Source organism: Sturnus vulgaris, chromosome 4, assembly GCF_052056855.1.
Source record: "Sturnus vulgaris isolate bStuVul1 chromosome 4, bStuVul1.hap1, whole genome shotgun sequence".
Lineage (NCBI taxonomy): Eukaryota > Metazoa > Chordata > Aves > Passeriformes > Sturnidae > Sturnus > Sturnus vulgaris.
The window spans coordinates 21,361,226-21,384,737 of NC_142246.1; the positions used below are offsets into that span (position 1 = coordinate 21,361,226).

General features: G+C 35.1%; 1 long non-coding RNA gene across 5 annotated transcripts in view; it reads right to left on the minus strand.

The window, feature by feature from the left end:
* Nucleotides 1-23,512, minus strand: part of LOC148223900 (uncharacterized) — a 73,340-nt gene that overhangs the window by 48,775 nt on the left and 1,053 nt on the right. For 2 of the 5 annotated variants that reach the window (XR_015803060.1, XR_015803059.1), the window contains exons 2-4: nucleotides 20,907-21,051; nucleotides 10,299-20,823; nucleotides 629-723 (exon numbers count right to left, since the gene is read on the minus strand). This is a non-coding gene — a long non-coding RNA (uncharacterized LOC148223900). The remainder of the gene's footprint in view (nucleotides 1-628; nucleotides 724-10,298; nucleotides 20,824-20,906; nucleotides 21,052-23,512) is intronic. The other 3 variants (XR_015803062.1, XR_015803061.1, XR_015803058.1) reach the window with 3 other exon arrangements.

The window sequence follows — 23,512 nt, forward strand, 5'->3', positions numbered from 1 at the left end:
TTGGAAACCATACTGTCTCTTTTATTTCACTCAAAGTGATAATTAGATTGTAATTAGAACACATTTAAAAAAATTATTTTAATTTTTATATACTGGAAATTGAGATGATGAGTACCTTAACCAATGGTGCACGAAGAAGAATGACCATGTCCCTAACAAACTCAAATATATTTCATATTCATAGTCTTAATTTTGCAAAAGCAAGGATTGTGATTTTCAGTCATGGATAGCAATAAAAAATATATAATTTTCTTTGCTTAGCTAAGTATCTAATAAAGGTATTTCAAATCAGCTGAAGAATGGGAAAAATTTTTAGCTGTTCCCACTAGATCAGTTGTATATTTTTCCTAATTTTTAATTTCCTTTACTAAAAATGTAAGTTTCATGCCACTTGTGAACCACTCATGAGTGTATCTTGTTTTTCACTAGTGACCTTTGAGCTTTCTTTAGCTAAGATGAGGAAGCAATTGCAGTTATGGTTTATGACATTGAAGGCCAGTTGTTATTAATGAATAGGCAACCAATAGGCCTTTGGATCCTAGTCGGAATGTTAGAAACTGAGGGAAGCAGACAAGCAGCTGTGAGAATGGGAACAGAGAAGGAGAAGATCCTGGGCTGCCTCACTCACCAATCAACAGAAAATTGAGGTTAGATCCTCACTCCAGGTGTAGCTTTCCCAGCTTGAAAACAGCATCCACTGCCCTTTCCAGAAAATTTCAGATTCTGTAAACATAGTTTAAACAGAAGAAGATTGAAGGTGGACAGTGCTCTGATCCCATCATTATGATAGGTTAAATTTTATAGAAAGAAGGAGTTTTGAAAACCAAAGCCCAGAGTCACAAAGAAGCCAATAATATTTCAGGCTTGGAGGAGAACAGTGAATGGCTTTCTAAAATTTACATTTTGCAGATGTAGTGTAGCATTTGAGCAAAGTCAGTGGCAATTCCATCACAGCAAAGAGGTATTTTTAATGAAAAGTCATTGCAAAATTATTAAAGACCTGCTAGCCTAAATGCAAATTGCACACAGCTTAATTTTCAGTGATGGCTGCACACAAACTGAAGTAATGCTGTTGTAGCAATATCACTACTGAATAGTACAAAATATTAAAAGGCCGGGGTTTGGAAGGTAAACAATTAAAACACAGATCTGACTACCGTCAGTGTTCAAAGAGAGAGCATGTCTGGATACATCTAAGCTAGTGTTAGACACTCTGCTGTGGAACTTAAGTTAGGTGTACAGCTGTCCAAGTATTCTCTGTGGCTGCTGAAGAGATGTAAATGTCTTTAGAGGGCACTTGGAAACTCCTGAGATTTACCTATCCTTTCAGAGCACCCATTTCTTTGCAATAGAAATAGAAACAGTCTTGGGCAAATGAGCTCCTCATTTCATCATCATTATTGTCTGCCTAAAATAGGGAGATCCATAATCAGCCAAGGATTGTATTTGTTTAAAAATTGTTGATGTAACTTGGGGAAAAAAACAAAAAGAAGTTTATGCTACACTGTGTTATGCACAGTTTTCTATTCCTGAGTGGTCTCTTGAGGAGAAAATAATCAAAATATTTGAGGAAGGAAACAAAAAATGCTTTCTATATGAAGGAATAATTCTTATCAGTATGGTAGGAATGTCTTCTGTGGTGAAAGTGTAAGCTAAATAAACTTATATCAAGTTGAGGAAAAAACAGGATGCCTACAGTAGCTGGAAGTAAAGAGAAAAGAAAAAAAAGGAAAGGGAAAGGGAAAGGCAAAGGGAAAGGGAAGGGAAGGGAAGGGAAGGGAAGGGAAGGGAAGGGAAGGGAAGGGAAGGGAAGGGAAGGGAAGGGAAGGGAAGGGAAGGGAAGGGAAGGGAAGGGAAGGGAAGGGAAGGGAAGGGAAGGAAGGGAAGGAAAAAGGGAAGGAAAAAGGGAAGGAAAAAGGAAAGGAGAAAGGAAAGGAAAGGAAAGGAAAGGAAAGGAAAGGAAAGGAAAGGAAAGGAAAGGAAAGGAAAGGAAAGGAAAGGAAAGGAAAGGAAAGGAAAGGAAAGGAAAGGAAAGGAAAGGAAAGGAAAGGAAAGGAAAGGAAAGGAAAGGAAAGGAAAGGAAAGGAAAGGAAAGGAAAGGAAAGGAAAGGAAAGGAAAGGAAAGGAAAGGAAAGGAAAGGAAAGGAAAGGAAAGGAAAGGAAAGGAAAGGACTGATTTTCAACTTCTATGAAAAGTATTCAAATTACGTCAATTAAAACAACTTTTTCTAACTCTTAAAAAGGGAATGTCTTTAGGTTATTGAAAGAAAAAAATCCTGCGTTCAGTGTATTTGTAAATATCAAAATTATTAGAAAAACGGAGCAGATTTTTTTCCCATTTGTAAGATCACTGTGTTTATTGTGCTCTGCTCAGTAATTCCAATAAAAATGGAAGAATACAAATTTGTTTTGATCTTGTGGAGAAAAAATGTCAAAACTTCTTGAAGGGTATGTAGCCGGTCCTTATATTTGTTTGGCCATTAGACTTATGGAATTGAGTGGGTGGTAAAAAATTTTCATCCCTGTAATTGTTCTCCTCAAAAGACTTTGCAAAAAATTGACAAAGACAATGCTAAGATCTATAGAGAAGTGATTTTGCTCTACTGAGAAACACTGAGAATTTAACAGAACTTCACAGAACAACTGGAGGTGGAAGGCATCCCTGGAGGTCATCAGGTCCAACCCCACCCTACTCATGCAGGGCCACACAGATTCAGTTGCCCAGGATCATAGATTATGACCAGACAGTTTTTGAGTAACTCTAAGGATGAGACCAAATATTCCTTGGACAACTTTGTCAGTACTTGCTCACCATCACAGTTAAAACTTTTTACCTGATAGTCAGACAGAACGTCCATGGGTTAGTTTGTACCTATTGCCTCTTGTAACAGATACGAACTCTCAAACGTTAAACAAAAATCAGCAGGATAAAGTTCAGAAAATTAGTTATAAGATATATATATATTATATATATATATATATATATATATATATATATATATAAAAGAAGATAGGCACACACATACATATATATTAAAAATACTATTTCTAAAAGTCTAGCTAGAGAAGAAATACAGGCTATTACTAGCAGAAATATTTTCAGATAAATGTAAATTGTATTTATTATTGTATTAGTATTAGTAAGATAGTGAAAAGTAAAACTAGACAAGGCTGTTAGTGCGTTAGTAGAACTATTCCCATGCAGTATTTCTAACTTAGTACACATGTCATCAAACCAAGTTTTGTTTAAATCAATGATAGAGACTTACAGAGTAATATTTAATTTATGGAATAAAAATAAAAAGAACAATCCAGAGATTTTAAATCCTTACCCAAAGTGGACAGTATCACTTTGAAAACTGCAACACAGTTTATCACACATGTCAAAAATGCAGACCAAATGAAGCACGAAAAACACACACGGAAGAGGGAACATTGTACCTTAGAGAATAGACCTCAGAGACAGAAAATTGTTCCTCTTGGCTGGGAAAAAACAATTGATAAAGCCTAGAATAGAATTTCCACTTCCTTAAACTAGCCTTTCTTTAAAATAGAAAGATTTCTGGGTAATCTGTGCTGTCAAATCCATTTTCACCAGATATGGCATAACCATCAAGATAACACCTGACAGTGGAATATAATTTCCTGCACATTAATTGTAAGAGTTGTGTTTTAAACACAACACAGATAGTGACAGAACACCAATCTCCTTAACCAGTGTGTGGATAAAAACATCAAAGAGAAGGGCAGATTTGAAAAGGAGCAAAACATAAATCTGATGCATGTTTAAGATTACATCACCATGAAAGAGCTCTGATAAAAATGAGTTTCCACCTTCTGAAAATGTGTTTGCTGTAAATTAAAGAATACTATCCTTTTAGAAATGATGGATAGAAATTTAGAATCCTGCTTCACTGATTAGGAATGTGGATATTACCATGAACTACTGAAATTATATAAATGTTTGCAATGGAAAGCTACAGATTCAAATAGGTTATTAAAATCATAGAATGGTGGGGGTTGGAAGAGATTTGTTCCAATCCCTCTGCCATGGACACAGACATCTTTCACAAGACAAGGTTGCTCAAACCTCTGTCCATCTTGACCTTGAACACTTCCAAAAATGTGGCATCCATGAATTCTCTGGACAACTTGTTCCAGTGTCTCACCACACTCATTATAGCAAATATGTTCCTATATCCAACATAAATCTACTCTCTTTTAGTTTAAAACCATTACCTCCTGTCCTCTTACTACAGGCCATGGAAAACATCTTCCTCTTTCCTTTAAGTTCCCTTTATTTATTGAAAGATTGTTATAAGATCTGCTGTCCAAAATCACTTCCCTGTTTTTCATGTGTTTCAACATGTCTTTCACAGGATCTGTTCCATGCTCTTACCATGCAGAGAGGTGAGACTGACTTGGAGTTGCAAATATTATGCCGTTTATAGAAGATCATTTTGTTCTCACGTATGGCAGCAGCTAATGTAAATAATTGAAAAAGAACATGCAAGCTACTTACTCTGAAAAAACACAAACCCAGAAACCTCTGTAAAATGTGGTGGGATTCTACCGACAGATTTATGCTTCATCTGTTTCTTTGTAATATTAATTTGTAGTTTTACCTGAATGCTATATTCTGTGACAGCATAATCATTCTCTATCTGTTGAAGATTAAAATCTTGTACTATCTAGATCCAGAAATTGAACAAAAAGTTGCTACAGTAAAGTATAATTGTGGAATGGATGATCTATTTTGGTAGCTTCAGAAATGCTTTAAAAGTTTATTTATTCCATATTAGGAGTCTTGAGTGATGGCTTCTGTTTTGTGCTTCATCAATGCTTGGCTGAACTTAAAACTTTCAGAATGTTCAGTGCAACATTCAAAAGTAGCTTTGATGCACTTTTGGATCAGAAGCATTGATGCTTGACTGTCAGCAGAAGATTCCCTCAAAGTTAAGTCATTATCATAAAAGTTCACTAGAAAATATTTAACAAAAAAAAATCTTAAAAGTATATATATATATATATATATATATATATATATATACTTTACTATATTTTACAGTATATGTATGTGTACATTCTAGTGAATGAATTGTGTTTCTTGATACCAAGAAATTATATATAACAATATAGATATGAAGAGGAACATACAGATACACACACACACACACACACACACATACACATGTGTACACATATATATATGCATGTGTGAATCAGAATTTGGGTCTATATAGATAATCTTTACACAGTGACTGCTACACTGCTACATAATATGAAAATATACATCAATGTACAACATTGATCTGAAAATTTTCCATAAACTAAAAATGTTTGATGTCAATCTTACTTTTCACTGAGAGAAAATAATACATTCAACATTCATTGGGCATAGTAGAGGTTTCTAAGTAACATAATGTTAACAATACCAATTATATTCATCATTTGGTTTTAACATTTTTTGGATTATTTTATTCATGAAAATATAATATCAGTGCCCGTGTCATTAGATTATCCTGGAATTCTCTTCAATATACTGATGCTTGAATGATAGGACCAAGTAGCATTCCTGCCAAAATAAATAGCCAATTTGGAGAACATAAAAAGAGTTGAAAATTGTAGTCATACCCTAAAGTATAAATGAAGAAACTGAGGCTGGATTTCCAGAGTGAACTGTTACAGTTAATGGCCAGTATTGTACCTAAGTACCTTTCATTTCATAGCCAAAATCCTCTTAGCAATCCATCAAATTCAATTATAGCTTATTGAGCTCTAGTTAGTTTATATCTAGACATTTTTAAAGTGGATCTGAAGTGGGCAGGTGAAAGTACACAGGCAGTATATGGTTTGGGGCAGAATCCTTTAAAATATATACGTTTCAGACAGCTCTAACCACTGCAACATCATGGAGCATAAAATAAAAAATAGTATTGCAAAGGGAAATTATTCCTGGCCAAAAACAAGGCATCAACTCTTATTTAATTGTGGTCAAGGTCTTACAAAAAAATTTGCTCTGATTAAAGGAACAACAGAAAAACAAGCAATGAAAAAATAATATTTTTGAATTAATATGATATTTAGGTTGCAATTATCAGATATAATAACCGCATTTTCTAGTCTATCTACTAAAAGCACAAATGAACATTTAGTAAAAATAGTGACTGCAAATGCAATAAAAGTAATCAAATCATAACTATTGCAATTATTTAAAAAAAAATAAACTAACCAAAAAAAAACCAACAACAACAAAAAAAACCACACAAAAAAACACACCAAAATTTAATATAAAAGGTTGTTATTTGAAGACTCACTAATGTCTGTAAATGCACATTCCAATACCCCTTGTACCATCAAGTACAATTCTATATCCAATCATCATGCTCTTTTTACCAAGTGCTTCTAAAAAACTTAATCCATAAATCTAATTTGTTTTGTGAAACAATTTCTGCTCATTATTAAATATTTGTTTTCTGAGAGTAGTAAAATAATCATGCCATTCTACTTTGTGAGGGAGGATTGTTGAAATGTTCTTTCTGATCAGCTAACATTTTTCAGTGAATTTGTCAGTCATTGTTCACAAATTGGACTGTAAACTCTTTGTAAAATGAATCTTTGTTACACTACCTTCAGGTCTCTCAGGATGCTCAGGTAAATCTGCTCCTGACAGTGTCCTTGAATAGTTCTGCCTTTAATCCTGTGTCTTCATGAATGTTATGTTTGTTGTCCACCAAGTGACTAAGCCTGTACCCACATCTGTTGTCTCACTTACCCGAAAACTCTCACTGCTGATGTTTTTGTGAAATGTTGATTGTGTCTCTCTCCATTCCCAAAGAGTGTCTCCATAATAACTCTGCACTCCATGTGACCTCTCCATACCTAGGTTGTTCAGGCTAATGACAACTTCTTTGGTCACTTGCAAACATCTCTGTATTCACAGTGCTTACCAACACTTAGTGATATCTTATTACATGTCTTCTCATCAAAAGTTGCAAAGTCAGTATTAAAACAAGAATAGATATTGCAATGCATTTGTAACTGCATCCTATTGATAAGAACAAAAGCTTGTGCTAAAGTCTGAATTTTCAAAGTATTCCTTTACATAAGCCTTCTATTATGAGAGACTTTCTCTGCAAATTACTGGTTAATAATTATTTTCTTATCTGAGATAAGATGTAAGATTTTCTAATCCAACAAACTAAGGTGTAACTTCTGCTGAGTTAGACATCAATCTCTTGCTGTTGCTGAAATATACACTGGTTTTATGCTGTGCCAGAAAGTCAGTGGGAATTATTTTTCTGAAGATTTCTAAGAGAAACTTGTCTGGTGATGCTTTGCTTGAGCCAGAAAAACACAAGCAAGTTTTAAAAATCCTCAATATATCTATTTCTTTCAGGTAGTTATATAGCTGGATTTGATTTTTACCTTCCAATGAGTGTTTCAGCAAAAGAACAAATTATAATCTGGTTTGAGAAAAATATGGTTCAGAAACACACTGCTACAATTTATCCTTGAGGGATATCACTTTATATCTTCATCTTATATCTTCAAACACTTCAAATACTTTGGTGTATGTGATGCTTGTATGCATTTCAGATATTCATTCTGTGTCATTATCTGACCTAGGAGATGAATCCTAGAGTATCTTGGATTAAAGACTAGAGTTTTTCAGAGATCAAGCCTTTTATGTGGGTCTAGGACACACATAGTTAAGCCTACTATTATTTTGATAAGTCTTCAGATATAAGAATGTCCAAGTTATTCAGATGTGCTATCTAATGCAAAACGTTTAACATTTGGCCTTTTAATAATATATTTATTGATATTTGTAGATTATTTCTAGACAACATGAGCATGTTCATTAAATTTTTAAAGGCAGCTCTAACAATGTTACTATGTGTACCATCAAGTATTAATTTAAAAAGTTTTCCTGGAAAATTGGTATACCCTTTTTGCCTGAACCTTATCTCCCTAAAATAATACACTAATTTATAAATGAGCATTAACAGTAGTTTAATCTTCAAATACTGTACTAAAATTGAATTATCCATAGGGGACATTTTTTTAATAATTTGCTGAACAGGAACGGTAAGATTTATTCAAAGCATATAAGAGTTTCAGTAAATAGCTACCAAGTAAAAATTTTTATATTCATCAAAATGCAATAGTTTTTACTGCAGTCTGTAGAGAAGATTTTTTCTACCAAAATTTAAGTTTTAAGGAATTATGAGTATGAGAGTCTGCCAAATATGAATCAATTTTAGTTCCCCCAGCTTTTAATAGAAGAAATAAACTGATAATTCCAACTCAAAGCGATTGGGAGATACTAGAAATAGGACCATGAGAATGGAAGAATTTAACATGACTCTTGTCCTTACCTTGGTCTATTCCTTGATAATGACAAAGAAGTATAATTACAGGTCAATTCCCAGCAACTTTTAACAAGCTTAAGGCACAGTATGTAATAATACCTCTGAAGGAGATTGGGTAAGGTCACAGATATCTGTTCTTTTAAAATCTTTTCTGGAACATTCAGAGGAAAATCCAAATGCAGTGTTTCAGGGCAAAGCAAACAAAACTTCGCTAAAGAAGTAAAACGTATTTGTCACCCACAAGCAATACCAGAATGCCTATTCTGATAATTACACAAGGTTTCTTTCTAATACATGTTATGAATTTAATTTAGCATTATAAAGAAATAAGAGCTCTAGAAGATTCAGTAATAAAAACACCAGAAAAAAGCTCTATTAGCTGAACAGAAAGAATCAAAAGGTTTTGTTATTAATCTAGAACCAATATTACTTCACAGGAAAACAGAAATGAATTTTTTTCAAGAAAATGGAAGTGTTGATGTGAAGTTGAATACAACTTCTGTCTCCAGAGGGATTGGTTTCTTACTAGGTAGGGTGGAAGTATAAAATTTTTTTGTTATTCCTGAGAACACCATTGTCTGCTTTGGTCAGATGTATTTTCCTTATCCAAAGTCATAAGGACATATAAAGCATATATAAAATATGAGTCTCTCATATTAGAGGAACGAATTTGAATACAGAAAAAGTTGATGGTGCCCTCTGTTGACACACAGGCTTAAAAGATTCACAGAAAGTTCCATTTACTGAGAATATTGTTAGTCTTTTTTTGTTGTTCTTGTTGGTTTGGTTTGATTTGGTTGGTTTTTTTTGTTTGTGGATGGCCCTGGCTGGTTTGGGACTGTTAAGAGGTCTGAAATAACAAAGCACGCAAACAAGTATCAAGTAGATAGAGTAGAAAGGAGCTGATAATATAAAAAGAAACAAGAATAAATTGCCTTGAATGCACTGAACTGAAAAGAACTGTTGAGACCCAATGTCATGGGAGTATACAAAAACAAACTCATATTCAGATAACAAAAACAAACAAAAAGTATTTTGCTATGAAGACTGGTGGTTAAAAATAGCAGAGGGGGGTAAGCAGAGCGATGCTCCAATGAGAGTTTACCCCCATCAGGTGCATTGTCACTGCATGGCCAAGGACAGTGACCCAAAGCATGCACACACTCCACACACTCAGCAGGCCTCTCATTCAAGGGTACAAAGGAGAGTTTCAGTCCATGCAAAGGGCTCCAAATCAGTAAGAGGTGTCCAGGAGAAAACAGTTGCTCAGCCAGGGACAGAGAGAGGCACTCAGCCTTGTGAAGTCTCTGTGGGTGCCATCCCAGACCCAAGGAGAGGCTTCCTGTCACAGACCCACTGCTTCCTAGACCACACAAAGGAGAGAGGGGACAGGGTTGTGTGCTCCTGCCACACCTAATGCCATGTCTACTCTGAAACACTTCACTATATCTTCAACTTACATCCTTAAACATATCCAAGACCCATTATGTACAATTGGAATTATTTTGGAGTTAAGGATATGATCAAGTGTTTTGCTGAATTGAGGTCTAAAGAAGCAGAAGACTTTATTTTCCATGTAAATCCATAAAACTAAAGGGAGACAACACCTGCTGGGTGGAATTAATAACAATAAAAATCCCATTTTTCCTTTGATGCCACTGTGTCCACAGTTTATTGTTCTGGACAAAAGCAAGAAGTCCTTTCAGAAAGATCATTACATATTTTAACAAACTTCTCTTGCAGTATTATATTCCCATCTGTTCCACTTTCTGTCCCCAATCACTCCTTCCAGACACTCAGTCTTTCATGTTTCCAATAGTTCTGATTTTCTCAAGTCTACTACTGTCCCAGTAAATCAACGCCTTAGCCAATTATTCAGGATTATATGGCAACGAGAAGTAGTTTCTAATTTTCATTTAATACCTATTCTTCCTTGAGTCATCCTTCGAAACTTCCACTGAATGGAGAGACTCTGGAGCCAGTTTGTTCCAAGACTTAGCAAGGCTGTGTCAAAAAGCATGACGATGGAACCACAGGATAGATCTTACTTCAACAGTCATATTAGAGAGAGTATAATGAAAGCAACATCCTGGAATCGATGAAGAAGAACAGTAGTTACAGAGATGTATGATGGGAAGAGCTGTTGGGTGAGTCAAGAAGCAGGCTGGGATTAGTAGAAAAAAGAAATCACCAAGGAGAATGTTAAAAGGACTTTTCCACCCACCTGAGGTTGAAAGACAGAGCAAATGGAAAAAGCAGTCATGGTTAAAAGAGAGAGTTTGAGAAGAAAAGCGAGTGAAGACAAGAAGGAAAATGCATTTCCAAAAGGTGTTAGGATTGGGTTTGTGAATTTGGCTTTTTTGTTGTGCTTTTTTGTTGTTTAGCTTTGAAGGATCATTGAAATAATTTGCATGCATATAGGTGAAGTAGATCTTTGCTTTGATACTTCTCTGAATCATAAAAAAAAATATATATAACCAAAAATCCACCAGGCTTTGTAACAATAAGTAGTGGAAAAGGTAACCTCCTTTGAATAGATAGAGGCATAAAAGCTTTGTTATAGCATTTGAAATCATACCTCAACCAGAACCTCAGGGAGCCTCTTCTCATAAGTGAGAAGGTTCTCTATTCTTTAGGGAAATTTACATTCTCTCCTAGAAAATAATGCTGTTTCCCAGGTCCAGTCAGTTCCTAGTGTGCAGAATGTTTTAGCTTCTGTGATGAGTGCAGCTGTTGATCTGAAACATCTTTTCAAAGTATAGGAGGGGCATGCTGAATTGAGGAGGTTATTTTCTTGTAGAAGACAGATGGAATGCGACATAGATTCCTAATATGAGCCTATAAAGCCTAATTCCTTCTTTTTGTCACTTGTCCATGTAAATAATTTGGGAATAAATTTTGATAAAAATTCAAGTTAATTGTGAGACTGTATTGTCAGCATGCATCATTACTATTTGTTGTTTATCGTGCAACTAAAATGTAACAGAATACATATTTTTGAAGTTTCTGCAAATCATGATCATACATTGGCTTATTCTTTTAAATGAAAAAATCATGTGGTTTGCAAGGTTTCAAAGATGGCTCAGCCATGAAAGTTACATGATTCACTTTAAAGCCAATATTTTAAACTTTTAAAAACCAAGCTCTTAAGCAGAACTTGGGCCAAATAATAAAATCCAAATAGTCAGATTTAGTGTGGATTATAATTCAGAGTGGTTATGCAGCATGTGATATAGTAAATAACTTCTCTGCCCTATACACCACTTAGAGACTTAATTTATTATGTTCCAAAGTAAAACAAACAAACCAACCAAAAAAACCCCAACAAAACTAAAACCAAAATAAAACAAAAATACAAACAAACCAAACAAAAACATAAACAAACAAACAAACAAAAAAAAACCCTGGAGAGAAACATATCCAAACCTTGAATAACTTACACAGCATTTGACTGAAATATTGTACACATGACCTCTGGTTTTATCCTTTCATTTAACCCCATTAACTGCATGCAATTTTGACTATAAATTCCTGTAATAATGCTGCAGAAGAAGCACAAATGTTTAACCAAAAGCTCAGATTCTTTTTTGGAGGAGCCCAGCTACTAGAAAAGATCCCAACTTCTTAGCTTCAGATGTGTGTTGACCCTGTCATGTGAGCATCAGAGAGGAAAAAAGAATTGCCAAGGAATTGTAAATATTGTTTTTTAGTACCTCAGTTGCTAACCGGGCTGAACTTACTCTGAAACACAGAGTATTGAAGATCTATAATTACTAATAATAGTGTCATGTCTCCTATGAGAGGAAGTCATGGAAGATTCTCAAGGTTTTATGGTTCAATTGTTGTATACTGAACATGGAATTATATGGGTCTTTATTTACTGCATTCCTTGTTGAAAGCCCTAATAATGGGATCCAAAATAGTTGAAAAACTTATCCATGTTCTCTTAATTGGATAAAATTTAAAGTGTTTTTTTAAATTATGAAATGTCTTCTTGCATTTTTTTCTGCTACCATCTCATAAGAATACTGTAAACATTACCAATATTCCATTTTTTAGATTAGCTTAATTCACCTGAAAGTAAACAATTACACTCAGTTAAAATTCACATTCTTTTAAGAATTCAGACTATATTAACATGGAATAAAGCATTTCAGACTAAATGACAATTTTAATCAATCTTGATGGCAGATTACTCTTGGTAGCTTCCTGCTTGGAATCTGATCTATTGCTTTTTAATTCACAGGCTTCTGCAAAGAATGCAGCATATTTGCATAGAAAATCCATTGCAGTCTTGGACCTGCCAATATTTCAGGTATCAAAGATTAATTAAGATATGGTAGTGATTAGAAGTCTACATTAGAGATAAACACACTTTGCTAGAGATACAATTATAAAAGAGGGAGCTCACACTCCCCTTCAGATTTCTAATCTGTTATAAGAGATCCACATCAACATGTAGAATAAATAAAGTGGCTTAATATGGGAAACAGCAGCAGTGTATAACTTAGTGAAAATACCTCCAAATGGAAAATCTGGTAGGTTTGTTTGTTCACTCCCCACTCCAACCCTCCATCCACTTACTTTTTTTTTCTTTTTGAAGGGATTTGGCACACTTCTCAGACTGTTTAAATTACAGAAAGAGAGGAAATGTTAGTACTTGCTACATAGAAAAATAATTGACTTTTAGAGTTTACGTTAATGACGGATTTTCAAGACTCAAAACAGACATAGAAAAGGGAGATGTTTTAGCTTCAGAAAGGAAAGCCACATTTTTAGCCACTTTTAGCCAATACGTTACAAGCCAATGCTAAAAATCCAGTCCCGCTTCTTGCAAAGTTAGCCAGGTATTAACAGTAAACTCAAAAGATTTTCTGACTGGGTTATTTCTGGAATTTTGTTTGTTTGCTTGGTGAGGAAAAGCCATGCAGTCAATCCTGACTCTGCAAAATGTCTGAACATTAGAGAAGGCAGACTCAGCTGTTGTCTCAGTATTTTCTATTGACCACCATTAGACAATCTACTTAGCATTTTTCTTCTACCTTATGAAGACTCTCTGGTTTGATCCCAATCTTATCCATTTACCTTTCTATTCACACGTTCTGTAGGAGACGTAAAGCATTTTATTTTTGACATTTCGTATGAACTAGTATCATTGCAATTTGATCGTTTTATAAATACAAAAATTCTACCAGTCTTACTTTGTCTTCCTCTTCTTGTTTTAAACAAATTTCAAAACAATGACATAAAGGTAATTCAGATACACAGTGAGATACAACTAGGCTAAATAGAAAGGTAGCGTAAAGAGACTTTATTATGATTTAATTTATTATATTTGGGCTTGTGTATACACTTGCAGCCTATACGTGAAAAAACACACAAATAACCCATTTATTCTGTCCTTCCCAAGCAGATTTAGCAGCGTTTTACTCTGCTCAGTAGCCTGTGTAGCCCTGCAGCATTCAGACTGACCCAGTTCAGACTATACCTAGTTATAGTGAGAAGTAATTCCTCTGCTGTGCTTCATCTGCAGCCAGCAACCAAACAGTAAAAATATCTGGGAAAAACAGTTCCATTTTTTGTACTAATGCCTTGAATGTGTCACAGCTGACAGAACAGGAACACAATCAAATGGTGGCCAAATTCCTTCTCTGCTGCAAGGAGAAAATAATAATGAAAGGTCACTTAGTAATCTCATAATCAGCAGTTTTACAACATGATCATGTCAACAGAGGAATGACAAAAGTCATTATATCCCCCTTTCCTTTCTACTCTTTTAATATATCCTGCAGAGATAAAAGGTACTTAACAGAATTCTTCTATAGTGTCAAAGAGAGTACTGATACCTCTGCAGAGCAAGAACAATATTCTTAGTACACTTTTTTAAATCCAGTATAACAGTGATTTTAAAAACAAGCGATGCTTAATAAGCCTGTACTCTGCCTAAGTTAAGCTTATATCTGGTGTTATGTTGTTTCTATTTATAGCTAAACTTAAAATTCATGCAACGATCAAAGAATTCTTGCCCCGTGTTTTGACACTGGGGATATGGTCCTCTTGACTGTAAGTTGTTTAGTTTCTCAATAGATATTCTCGAGATGTATCATCCAGCTATCACAGGTGTTCGCAGGCAGCCTGAAAGTGTCTGTCAAACTATCCCCCTGCCCTTCATGCACTTCTAATACTCAGTAAATGTCTTCCCTTATCACAGAAAAGAAATTCAATGCCATTGCATGACCTTGCCACAGACAGAATATCCTTGACTGCTTTCATGTTAAAAACAGCCTTGTAAGACTAGGTACCCACATACTCACAGAATCCCTTTTCTTAGCCACTTGGACACCTGGTTGTACACAGGCTGAATTACTCCCAAGATCACTGCTAGGAAAAGTGAATTGTAAAGATGTGATTCAAATCAAGCATCTTCTTTTGGTCATGTCACAAATTATTTGGAAGGAGATAGGAAAAGATTTTGAGGGTACACATTTCCTATAGCAAGCTAGCAAATTTTAAAAGAAAATCAGAAAAAAAGCAAAGCATGCAAATGTCATGCATTTCTTTCTAGCTATAAAATCAAGTTTGTTAGTTTACCATCAAAATTCTTTCAATATGGCAAAGCCATAGTTCATCTTAACTGTTCATATGGGACAAAAACAGCCAAATTGCCTTTGCACAATTTTTTATTCTTCAATCTCTATCCCAGCTAAGCAGTCTTTCTTATATTACTATCACCAATAATGGCAGCAATAGTTCCTAGACAATATTTTTAATAGAGTTGGAATTGCCAGGAGTTTTAGTCACAAATTCCTCAAGTGTCAAAAAAATCCCAGTTAGATTATATAATTTCATGGGATTATGTAGTGAAATGCTCACTCTGAGACTGCTTTCACCAGTGATGTTTCATCACAAAGCCAAATTCAGCAACCTCATTGCAGTCTACTACCATAACTACACCCCACTACCCAAGCAGGCATCCAGAACTCCGATTGTGGCCTTTCCTGGCAGATAATCAAGTTCACTGTAATGAACAATGAGCTTCACTGACAAATATGAGCTAATAGAACTGCATGTAGCCAACCATCTAGGTCGGTGTGCTGTGCTCTGTTACTGTCCAAGACCAGTAAAACAAATATAAATGAACTTACTAGTGACTCAAGTGGAACCTCACTGTTATTTCTTGGGGGAAAAAAGTATGTTTTATGCATTGAAACTGCCACCTCCTTCTCTACATGGGATTTTAGTTTAATGTTGTGTTAAACAAATTATGCAATTTTGTGGTTTTGGTGTTGCTGCTGTGAAGAGTTTTTTGATTGCTTCCAAATGAACCAGTCTCTTTAAACTTTACCTCTACCCTCATATTCCCCACTTCTCTATATATTATTCACATATTGGATTAAATTTTGCACACCCTATGCGTAGTTTTTTACCATATATGCAAGTGCATCAACTATTCTCTGGTTTTTTAAAGTAACAAGATCTTACATTCTGTCTCTCTCTATATAAACTCTCACTTTTTACTGGTTACTGTTTTCATTTAGATGGAATGGCAAATATCTTTTGGCATCAAATTTAAATGGTAAAGTCATAGTACTGAAGAGGTGAAAAATATAGTAAATGTTGCAATAACCCTCCTAGCTAGATCTTCATGTAAATGAGGCATTTGCAGAATTGAAGTCAATTTCAAGGGAGTGCCATTTGTTCTAACTTCCATGTTTAGGAACTGGCAAAGAATATATGAGGTTGCTGCTTTTAAGCCAGACCATTAAAGACAGCCTAAGAGCTTCTTTCATCATTTCTGCATTTGACCTCTGTCTGGTGTTTCATAAGATCACTGCCAAAATTCGAGCAATATGAGAAGAAATATTTGTTCACAGCAGGAAAATGAGTTTAGGCTTCTCTAGTTAAACAAAATATTATGAAAGAGCAAGCATTGAAAACTCATTGCTTTGGAGTCATTCACTATCCACCAGTGATATTTGTTTACAAATATTTATATTTGAGAGAAAAATATAAATATAAAAAAACCTTGAAATAAACAAATTATTGACAAAAAAAATGAAATAGTACTGCCTCTGGGGATATAATGAGAGGTGATAAGGACAATAGTCGTTTTTATTCTGAGTTTCCTGAACATAGTTCTATTTATTCTTTTACTATTCTGAAAGGCTTTGAAGTACATAACAGTGAGTTCCAATGAGTTGGAACCTACTGTTTCACCATTTTGTACTTCTTTTTTTCTTGTCTTCTACCACAGGGCAAGTATTTTCTGGCTTTGAGAAAATATACAGTGTTCAATCATTTTCTATGACAAAGGCAACATTTCCATTACTTTGCTAATGCCAAAAAGCCACTGGTGAAAAAGAAAATAGTGTATGCACAGGTGCAGAATTAGAGAAAAAAAAACCAAAACAACAACTCAAGCAGTGTGCAGATGTGTTCTGAATGTTAATAAATGTATTTGCTTGTGTATGTCAAGACATCCATACAACCACTGCTGTTATGCAAATTGACAACTACAGAATATAGAAAAGACACTCCTGGTTTTGGTTGTCCACATCTTCATGGGGGTACACATGGAAGAAATACGTTGTTTTGCTTCAACATAAGAATGTTAAAAGTCCAACAGAAGTTTCCATGTAAAAAAAAAGTTAAAACACATATATTCCAGATATGTTCTATGCAGTTCTCAAGAGCCTGTAGCTTTCCTCTGCAAGTTATAATTGGAGACAGAGCAGAATACAAGACACGTGATATAAGTATGGTGGCATTTACTTCTACTTTGAGGTTTAAGCAAGATGAATTTGGACTTGATAACTCACTCCATGACAGAGCTCATATTATTTTCCTACTTTATCTCTTTTTTCCATCTGTATGGTAGGAAATGATGTGTTACCCCTTTCTACAAATATGCTTTGGTATGAGAAGGAACACATTCCTTATGAAACATGACTGACATGGGATTGCAGAAAAGAAATTCTAGACACACCATGCACCACTACAATGGAGCAGCCTCAGGACCTACTGAGAGTTTCAATTTCTAGAAACTATCATCATCTAAAAACACTATTTATTAACATGATGTTGGAGGATTTAATCTTTAAGTGTAAAAACAGTAGCATTGAAAGATTTTAAAATTTTTCCTAAGCCAAGCCTAATTTCATATCAAAATGATGGAATTTATCTCATCTATTGTTAGGTGTCTGTATTCTAAGCTTGTTATATTAGTGTCCTTTAGGCAACATTTAGGGCATAAAGTCTCTAGCCTATATTAGTCAAATGTTGTGCCTTGAAGTGTCTGCAGGATAAATAAATGCAGACAATATCCATTTCATCAGACAAAAACATCAAATGAGATTAAGCTAAATATAGAACTAGAAGAAGCAGATGCTAAAAAAATCCACTGGAATGGATCTATGCAGCCTCAGATTCCATAGTTTTCTAGGCTGTGGTGTTAGTATTCCAGCCTTACCTGTTCTGAATCACACAGTGTGTCATCCCAGCTACCTCCACTCATGGCATAGAATCAGTTCTATGGCAAGGAGAAGCAGAAGTTGAGTTCCATGAGTAACCTGAAAGTTGGTCTCCTCAATTTCAGGGTCAGTTCTGCTACTTGTTTCTTCATTCACCTCAGAATATTTAAGTCCACGATTTCATGATTACTATAGCCAATGTTTCTATTATTTATTATCTCTCTTATCCTTTCTTCCCTGACTGTGAATAGCAGATCAATCTGTGCATTGCCCCTTAGACTACGCAGTACCTGTGTTGAGAACCTGACATTCACCAGAAATCTTCTGGGTTCCTTGTGTCTTGCTCTGCTGCCCTTCCATAAGACATCAGAATGAGCAGGTGTCCCTCGTGTCCCTGATTCCTCCACCTCCCATTCCCCAAGAGCAAACGATTTCTGAGCTGTTTAAAGACTTCATCTGATTTTTCATCTTGATCAAGTGACCTGAAACAAACTTTCAGCACAATGTCAACATTCATATCTTGACCCAAAAGAGAAGTATGGTTTTTTTAGGGAAAAGATACAGCAATAATAATTCCAAACTAATGAGCTCAGCTTTGTGAAAATGTTTACTGTGATTTATTAGATGATATACAAGGCTGCACAGTAAAAAATCTGGAATCTGTGCCCCATTAGTAATTCACTTGTTGTTTGACCTTGAAAAGTTATTTCTCATACCTGTCTTTAAGTTCATGATAAGAAGAACATTTGCTCTTTGCTTTCGATTTAAAACAGCACTCAGAAAATCTGACTTACTATATTTTAATATTGAATATTATAAAGAAGCAGCAGTCTTTCTGAAAATTTGAAGGAGCTGTGTTCAGTGAACATTTTAAAAGCTATATTTTTTAGAGTATATTTTGTTCATTTTAAGCTTAAGTAATTACAAAATGTTTGCAAATTTGTGTTCCTGGAATCTCTTTAGTAAATATGCTTACATCTTTTCAGACCGTAAAACTCCTTCTGGCTGCTAAATTAGCAGAATCCTAGAAGAGCATAAAAAGATATTTTCTTTCAAAGACTAACCTGGAGTTAATCAAATATACATTTTAGTCCTCTGTGAGTGGCAAATTTAACAAATGCCAGTTTATTAGCAGGTGGAATATGTATGGGAAATATATGTTTCTTTGTGCTGTTTTCTCATTAAATTCTGCATTAGGAAACAAATACAGGTATTTTCTATATATCATCTCGTATATACATATAAACATTTGGATCTTCATCATGAATCGAGGTAAACAACAAAGGCTATGCAATGCATTAACAAAAGAAGCTGAAATCTCAGTTCAACAATGCAGGAGCAAGCAACAGCAAAATTCTACTTAGTACATGAAAAAAGGTGAAGAATAAAGATTATTTATGTCAGACACAAGAAATTACAATGATTAAATACAAATGATAAAACTTTGCAATATACTATAAAATAATAAGCTATTCTACATGGTATATTATTGAAAAACAATATTTGAAATAATTACCTCTTGATAAAGAGATACAAGTATATCAAGAAATTGTCACTTCATTTCCCTTTATTGTTCCTGTGCCCTTTGCACTTTTACATATTCTCCAGGTTTTTGTTGTGGATATTGGAGTCAGGGAAAACAGCAATGTGAGTTTTCCCAGAAAAACTTTCCTTTTCCTTTTTCTCAAAGGAAAATAGAAGGGAAAGAATTAATAATAAAGTTGCACCTGGTGTTGTAAACACGGGCAGTGCGTGTAAGATGTGATGTTTTAGTAAAAACATGTTTACAAGAAGTGTTGCCTTCCTTGAACCAATAAGCTAATCCTATTCTTGGTTCAGTGAACTAGTCTATAAAATGTGTATACTTCTACAATAAATCACTCTTATTTTCTAAAGGAAGCCGTGTTACTGTCTTCCTTCACCTCTCTCTAGCAGACATTTTGTGGTTTCCAATGGGTTTAAAGTAAATATCTGATCAGAAAGCAAATATTATAATCTCTGACTACCTTTCTTCCTCCATTCAAAATTTTGCCTGGATGGCTGAGCTTAGTTCATTAACTCTAGAACCTGACATCACATTTACTTCATGTTTAGAACATATGGGAGAAACCTTTAAAAGTTAGATTTTTAAGTAACACATTTGCAGAAAATTGTGAACATATTTTGAAGGATTCCTCTTTCACTTATCCAATACTCACAATCACTTTCATAGAGACATTTATTAGCTTAAAGTTTTTCCTGGAATGCTGTCATTTTTATAAAGTCTTTTATTTCTCCAGAAAGTATGTTGGGACAAAACTAAGTTTAAATACATAAATATATGCACCGGATCTGATACTGAGGGTGCTGGCTGATTATATTGCATAGTCAACCTTGATTGTTTCTGAACAGTGATGAATGGGGAGGATCTCAAAGAGAGCAAACACCATTCCTATCTTCGAGAATGGCAAAGAGGAAGAACTGGATAATTACATACTGGTCAGCCTCACCTCTCTAGCTGAGAAGATGATGGCCATAATCCTTCTGATCAGCATTTCCAAACACATGCAGGACAAAGTGATGGGGAGTAGTCTTCATAGAATTATGAAGACAAATCATGCTTGACCAAGACATTAGCCTTCTATGATGAGGTGACTAACTTTGTGAATGAGAGGAGAGTAGTGGATGTCATTTACTTTGACTTTACTAGGGCTTTTAACACTGTCTCACATAACATTCTCTTGGACGAGGTGATGAAACTGAGGTTATTTGAGTGCACAGTGGAGTGATTGACATTTGGGCTGAATGGCTAAGTCCACTGGATTTTAACCAGTGGCACAAAATCCAGCTGGAAGGAAACCAGTAGCAGTGTACTCCATGGGCTTGATACTGGGGCCAATAACATACAGCTTCTTCATTAATGACCTGGATGATGGGACACTGTATACCTTCAACAAGTTTGCAGGTGGTCCTCCCCCTTCACTGTCCACATCCCCCAACTCCAGCAGCACAGAGAAAGAAAACAAAAAGTAAGGAACAAGCGAGCTCATTATTCAAGACAAAAACAGTGATTATTTCTTACCTGGAATATTGCATCCAAGTCTGGGGCCCTCAGCACAAGAAGGACACACCTATTGTAGCAAGTCCAGAGGAGGGTCACAAAGATGGTCAGAGGGATGGAGAACCTCTCCAATGAAAATAGCCTGAGAAATCTGAGGTGGTTCAACCTGGAGAAGAGAAGGTTCCAGAGAAATCACATTGTGGCCTTTCAGTACTTAAAGGGGATTTATAAAAAGGAGGGAGGGATTTTTTTTACCTAGACATGATGATAGAAAAGAGGGAATGGTTTAAAACTAAAACTAAAAAAAAATAGATTGCATGTCAGGAGGAAGAGGGTGGTGAGAAACTGGAACAGATTGCCCCATCCCTGGAAGTGTTCAAGACCAAGTTTTATGGGGCTCTGAGCAACTTGGTCTAGGAGGTAGTGTCCCTGTCCATGGCCAGGGTGGGTTGCAACAAGATGCTATTTAAGGTGCCTTTCAACTCAAGCCTTTCTATGATTCTATAATGTGTAGTGTGAAGAAGTCAAGTATGTGCATCAGACCTTTCTGTGGTACCACCCAAGGGTGCTTTTGTGCTCTTTTGTGTACCTCCCATAAACTCTTCTAAATTGTACTTCAATACTAAAACTCGTGTTAAGTGAGTCAAAATAACTGCTATTTACTGATGTGTATTTTGAAGATGAAGATGCCAGAATAAGGATCCATGAGGACAAACTCATTCTGGAGCTTATCTTCACCAAAAAGAAAAAAAAAAAAATTGGAAAAAAAAAAGCAGTTTTAAGAGGCCAGTTTGTTCTGTTTGGTATAAATAAGACCACTATGTATACCCTTCTTCTATACTATTCACATGTTGTTAGTCCTGAGCATAATAAGGCTGTCATCCCCTAAAACATAAAATTGTGACAGAACTAATATTCTCCTCCTTTTACAGATATGCTGGTATGCTGTACACCTATTGAGCTACACTTATAAAAGTAGTGTTTCAAAGGTAGCATGTTTAGCCTTCATGTCATTGATATAATGGCCACTATCAAGCAATTTTCAAACTAGCTACCTCATTGGTCTTTTCTGCTCAGTCTGCTTTTATGGTCATTTATATCAAAAAAAGAAAAATTGTAATAATATTGCAGCACTGGTAAACTCTTCCCTAGGTCCATACTAATTCATTTCTAGAGAGAATGTTGTATTCATCTGGATATATTACATTAAAATGCAATTTTAGCTTCCTAGAATATTGAAAAATTATATTTTCAGATTCCTTAACAGTATTGTATTCTAGTTCCTTGATGACCTAAATTTCATTAATCATTTTCTTAAACTCTGTATATAATGTTGGCTCTTGGTTTCTACTCAGTCATATCCCTTAGTTAATTTTGTTTGTTCATGTTACAAGGACTTTGCAGAGTTCTGAAGCAGTAATAGGTAAAATCAAGAGACTCATTCAGCTGGTAAGCTGTCAGTCTGTCATAACTTGAATATTGATTTTGGGGGGTTGGTGACATTCTGTAGATGTATGTGTCAAGTTTGTTGACAGAGAGCTCTATACTTAATTGAATGTGATGTCTGTATGTGAAGTGATGAAGTATGTCAGTGATGTATATTCTCTTCCTCCCCTCTCCTTCAGCCCCTTACATTGCACTCGGTGGAGTATTATGAAATTCCACACTGCTCTTACAAAGCTTTATTTAACTTCATAAATTGAAAAGCTGGGTCTGCTCTAACATGACTTCCTCATAGGTATGTCTTCATTGGCTTATGAGACAACAAACAAGTCCTGCCCTTTTAAAGTCTCATTCAGTTCTCCTGAATGTTTATGTGAAAGGTAAAAGTGACTCTCAAGTGGCATAAAACCTATAAGAAATATATATTTTCCTCGGTGTTCCTAAATTACAGATAATCATCTTACAAACTATTCCATACCTTACCTATTTAAAGTATGAGAAAGGAGTGAGAAGCCAGGGGACTTTCTCTCTTCAGATTATCATCATATTTGATCTTGCAGAGCAATTTAGATGTCTTTCAACAGTACTTTTTTTCAGACGATTATTTTGACTCTTACTCATCTAAGTGGACTGTCGTTCTCAACCATGAAAAGCAGAAAGAGAACAGTATCTCATAAAGGTGGTGGAATATTCCTGGCTTGTGTCTAGTCTTCCTTGCCTCCAATAATGAATAAATGCATATGTTTTTAAAACTAGGTTGTCAGGTTTCACTTCATCTTCCTGTTTATCAGAGTTGCCTCTCACACATTTCAGAGATTAGATTTTTGCAAAACAAACACTTTGTTATATTTAATAAAACATAAATGTCATTTGCAGGTGTATGCAAAGGAAAATTGTGATGCTGCAATAGCCCATTAAATAAGAGAATATATGTATCAGAATAATATATCTCTATCTGGAAATGCAGAGTAGGCTCAGCAGTCAGGTGTAACTCATTGCTTTGGACAGCAATTAATATCCTTTTGTGACCCAAGAAAATGTGATCGTGTTCCAACACAGAGGTGGTAGAAACAAGGACCAAGGGAACCAACTGACTAACAGAGAGCAAGGAAGGTAAGGAAAAGAATTATGTTCCCATCATGCAAAAGAAGGAAGTGGTTGAACCCTGCTCCAACAGAACTGGT